At 34.3% G+C, this 5,433-nt stretch overlaps 1 pseudogene; it reads left to right on the forward strand.

Annotated features, from left to right (window-relative positions):
- The first annotated feature begins 734 nt into the window (after positions 1–734).
- Positions 735–4,133, forward strand: LOC121215888 (uncharacterized; annotated as a pseudogene).
- Positions 4,134–5,433: the final 1,300 nt, after the last annotated feature.

Below are 5,433 nucleotides of genomic sequence, written 5' to 3' on the forward strand. Positions count from 1 at the left end.
CCATGGCTGCCTTAAGGAGGTGGTGGTTGGTTTTGTTGGTTTGGATATTGAGTGTAATATCTAGGTGGCGAGGGTCATACAGGTTATGTAGATAATAATGGTGGTTGGTTGCAACTGTTGTGGAAGATACTGTTGCCTCCTACTAGTCTATGTTGACTTGGGTTGTTTGAAGTTGGTTCTAAGCTTGAGAATCTTGTTCTCATTCTTCTTTATACATACAAGAATGTATAAGCTAGAATGAATTATGTATGTTTACGCTCACCAAATCAATTATTGGGGGAAAAATGCGATAAAAGTTGAGAGTTACAATATGAAAATAGAGCTAGTTAAGGAAAAATAAGGAGCTAGATAAAAAAAGGAAGAAAGTGTAATTATTGAGGAAAGTTGGAATGAGAGAAAAGAGAGAAGGAATCATTGGTTAAGGAATGGGAGATCTATAGTGGAAGAAGGTGGTAATTTAAGGTGAGTTTAGATGCACGGTAAGTTTATTGCGATTAGTGTAAAAATAATATTAATAGTAAATTTAATACTATAACAATATGGTAACGTGAGACAAAAAAAAAATAAATTAAACTTTCTACATTACAATTAATCGTCCATCCAAACTAGCGTACGAAAGTTAAATATCGCAAGTATCCATCAAAAGAGTGAAGGTGTATATGCACAACTATCATTTTAACCTTTGAAGTAATTTAACTTCACAACTAACGTACATATTTTTCTGACTAGTTTGAATTTTGTTTTTTATCGAGGGGACGCAATTTAACCACAGGCGCAAATGGCAGGCAAAAAATCTCTTCTCTTATCCCTGGGATCAAAACACCAGAGTCCACAGTTCAAGGCTTCTTCCCCAAATATCCGCTTTCTATCTACCTTCTTGGATTCGGAAACCATTTCTCCGACGTCGTTTCAAACATGGTCTTAGGATCTTCTTCCTCACTCACTTCAACGCGCCTTTCCTTCCTTCAAACATATCATCCATCAAAACCTCCAAAAATCCACCGTCGTTTCACTTGCTCTGCGTTAAGGCCTCCGCCACCGACTCCCCCCCTAAAGCCCGTTTTGTCGCTCGTCGAAAGGAGTCCATTTCCGTTCGCCAGTTGAACCGCCCTCTCAGTAATCTTGCACCACAATTATATATATATTGTTTTCTTTTACTTGTTTCTTTGTTGCTGTTTGTTTTAAGGTTTATAAAATTATTTATGCATTTAACTATTTTTAAATTGTTAAAAGGGTTTGATTCTATTTAATTAACAGTTTTCTATCTAATTATAATAGCAAAATTAACGAATTATCCATATATTACTTAAACATTTTTTTTAAATTCTTTAAAGTATTTTTTTTACACCAAATTTTTTTATTTATTTTTGAAATAGATGCGTCACTCTCTTAATCTTTTGGGAAAGTAAAAACTCTGTTGAAGCCTGATGAGATAATTTTTTTTTTGTGTTATTATTTTAATTGGGATTTTGTTTTGGTGGTTGCAGTTGAGTATATGAGTTACAGCGAGCCAATACTCGGCTGATGCAGAAGATTGAGAGGGTAGATGATAATACATTTGGTGTTATGTATAAGGTTAAGTTTTTCAATTTCGAGTTTGCCCGTTTGCTTTTAGAGTTGAAGAACAGCCTAATGGTGCTGTATTAAGCTCTTGTCTTGTAAGGTAACTCAAAGTTCCATTCCATGAATTTGTTAAAATAACTTTGTAACCAATATTGTCAACATTTTGAAGTGCAACATTTCTTGAAATGGTATCTTAATCGGTATTTCTAGGGACTTAGACATACTGTTTAGAAACACTCTTCAGATATTGAAGGTCGCTAATGTATACATTTTAGATTTTTATAGATTTTCATGGATTTTGAGAGTGTCAAATGTTCTGTCCACTGATTGCAGCTGGAGGGCTCACCAATTGTGGTTGCACAGAATGATAAGTTTGATGGTAAATATCTGTCTATAACTTCTCCATCCAATAAAGATATCATATTTTTAGTTTTGAATGTTATGTGATAAGGTCAATTAAGGATAAATCCATAGTTATTGTCAATTCTTATTGTGGTTTTGTTTAATCTTGTTGTTTGATATTTTCTTTGTTATGTATTAAGCCGTCGCTCATCAAAGAAGTATATAATTGATTCATAGCTGAAGCAGTATCAGGCTATCAGTAAAAAAACACTAGTACTATGTTTAAAAGGCAATGAGACTTTTGTGAAGCTTGAGCATCTCAGAAACATGTCTTGGACCGATGTTTTTTGATCCTATTGTCTTTTAATAGAATAAGTGAATTATGAGGTGACCTGTTACTTTTACCCTGATTTATTTTAATTACTTTCTAATTTAACAATTATCTAAGTTTCATTCTAATCCAAATTACAAGCAGCAGGTTTTACAACTAATTATTGCATAATGCAAACTGCAAAAGGCTGTTTATGCCTGTTCCGTTATATGAGATTGTGCAAATGAAATTTCATAGTTTATTTGATTTGTCTGATTTAGATTAACAATCCTTTACTCGGTCTGTTTCCTTTTCTTTATTCAAATAAAGAACCATTTCTCCTCTCAATCTCTTTGTAGCGTATTTTTCATCTTGGCTCCAAATTGGCTATTAATGTAATGAGAACAATAAATTTAAATATGTATTGTTAACATACTTTTCCCCTCCAATTATTGACTATATCTGGTTGTTGCTGGCTTTGTCATTTTTTCACTACATGCGCACTAGGATAGACCTTTAACTTGTATGTATTCTGTTCTCCCCTTATTCTGTATTTGAATTCCATTTGGTCATATGCAATGTTTTAACTAGCTTATAGCTTTATTTTTCAAAACCATTTTTATGTGCGAGTGTCATCCAGTGTTGTGAAGCACAAGGTGCAGTCTAGGTGCTAAAACCCTTATATTGCTTTAGGCGCAAGGTGCAAAAAAGCACCAGCCAGAGTAAAGTAAACCGCAATATGTATGTGAGTTTTTTCTAGTCTGTGTTTGCATATATAAATATAAAGCTTAAGATAGTAAACTCTAAAGGTGGTGTAGTTTATCTACAAAACATGCAATTTTTTCACAGGTCAATATGCATGATTTTCTTATGCTGTTGACTGCTCAAATATTGAGAAGGATAGAGTTTGATGTTATCTCTTTTTTACTAATAAAGGCATATCAAATGAAAACACTGAAAGTAAAATGAAATTTAAAGTGAAATTCAATCAGGGATCCCTGTTTCTTACTTATGCCTATTGCCTAAAAAAAGTCCTAAGCTCACCAAGCATGTGCCTGATCAAAGGGCCACGCCTAATGGGATGAGGTTTTTTTGAATAATGCTAAGACGTAAGCATATCTAGGCGCATGCCTGACCACACTGGTTCATCTTTGTAAGCTTTCTTTGTCAAAAGCATTTTGTAGTAGGTGGGTTGGGTGTGGGATATTGCTAGCTTTGTACTGACAAAGTACATTAACATAATAAAATCTTAACGTTCTACAGAATCTCATCATTCTCTGCTATTTCATCTCACCTTGCAATTGAATGTATAAATTTAGCTCTTTCTACTCAAGTGCCTTTGCTGCTTGGGGCACTGTTCTGATAAGCTTGAAGTCTTAACTAATTTGTGTAGCTAGCCACTTTTTTGGGTTTGGCTTGAGGGTGCCATTGGTGTTGATGAGACATTGAACAACTGCAGCATGATGTTAAGGAAATGACAACTTGCTTAGTCATTATCTGTTTGAGTCAGTTATACCTAAATTAAGTGCAATTTTCTTTCTGGCATGCTTGACACTGATTTGATATGAAAATGCAGCTTCTATGGTCAACCGAAATATCGTGCGATACCATCCGAAATGACTCATTAGTACAAGAGCTTACATCGGACGCAGTTATTGAGGTAGTGTTTGCAAATTATTCTTTCTCCAATATCGCCATTGCATTTCAGAGAGGCATATCTTTCTTACTGAATTTGCAATTCTTGTTTAATCTAGGTCAACATCGAGTTCCTTTGCATTAGACCAATTCCATTGGAATGATTGAATCAAGTGGGACCCAAGTCCTTGAACAAATACTCAGGCTGATGCTGCCCGTTTATGGCGCAGTTTGTAGAATATTATTCAGACTCTTCACTGATTTCTTTTTCCCTCAATCTTAAATTGTTCTTTGCTCTTCATTTTTCTGAAGTTTCCATGTGGCGCATGATGCCTCGAGAATTCCTATACATGAAAAAACTTAGAAAAATTGACCATAACTATGTTAAACGCATACCTGTATCTAACATACACCCTAGTCCAAATAACATAACTTCCTACATGAAGTGGAATGTGAATGCAAATTTAGCATGTAAGCAGATATTTTGGCAGTTTGAGTTTCTCAGACAGTTACTTAAACTCCTTGGTAATAGTCACGTTAAACTCATAATTTGTTGCAGATTCTTCTCTGTGCCAATGAGGTCCAATTGAATCAAATTTATAATTGACTATCAATTAAAGGGTATCTGTCAAACGATAGAGAAAATAAAGATGGTGGCAGCACTTCTTGGATGCAACTATTACATTTACATTTATGTTTGATTGTCAATGGGAACTGTTTTCAAGATTACATGCTTATAAAGAATGTAAGACTATACTATTTTGATTGTTGAACAAAGGGTATAATATATACCCATCTAGTCTGATCCAAACCAAAATTTGACTTAATCACCGGAAACCAATCCCGACCAATGTATTGTGACCATAAAAGTCAATAACATGAATCTGTCTAACCTTAACATGAATTGATCGAACCCAAGTTGATCTGAGCATGAAACAATCCAAACCGAAACACCCAAACTTGAAAGTACTCAAACAAGTAATCTTGAAATGACTTGATCCTGAATGATTAGAATCCCAAAATGATCTGAATTTATGATGACCCGACTGAAAAATCGACCTAACACCAAGACCACTTGAATCCAAAATTGACCCAAACTTGGAATTAATCAAACCAAAATGATCTGAAAATTTTGTACAAATTCTCAATCTATTGAGTATTATCTTGAAATCAATTTACTCACACAATGGGACTGGTCTAGTAACAATTATATAACTAGAAAAACCTGATTTATATCTTCTACTTCTGTTTTGAGTTATATAATATTTATAGCTGGTAGAAATAACTTTTTAGGAAGCTTCTTGGGAATTCCTTATAGAGTATTATAAACTTCTTAGTTCAATGGGGAGAAGCCTCTCTGTATTCAGAGACAAGTTTTAGCAGGTGGATCATGTCTATTGCGTGCTCTATTATGGGTAGGGAAATGACTATTAAAGAGCCCTTTTGATCTAAACATATCCTTTTTTCAGCAGGTTGTTCACTTTTGGATATGCAGTTTTTGCCTCAACAAACCCAAACATTTAATTGCATGAATGGCATTTGACAATATATAGCTGGTGATTGAAAATGTTCTGACATTCTTC

The sequence above is a fragment of the Gossypium hirsutum genome, chromosome D04 (assembly GCF_007990345.1).
Source record: "Gossypium hirsutum isolate 1008001.06 chromosome D04, Gossypium_hirsutum_v2.1, whole genome shotgun sequence".
NCBI classification, from domain to species: domain Eukaryota; kingdom Viridiplantae; phylum Streptophyta; class Magnoliopsida; order Malvales; family Malvaceae; genus Gossypium; species Gossypium hirsutum.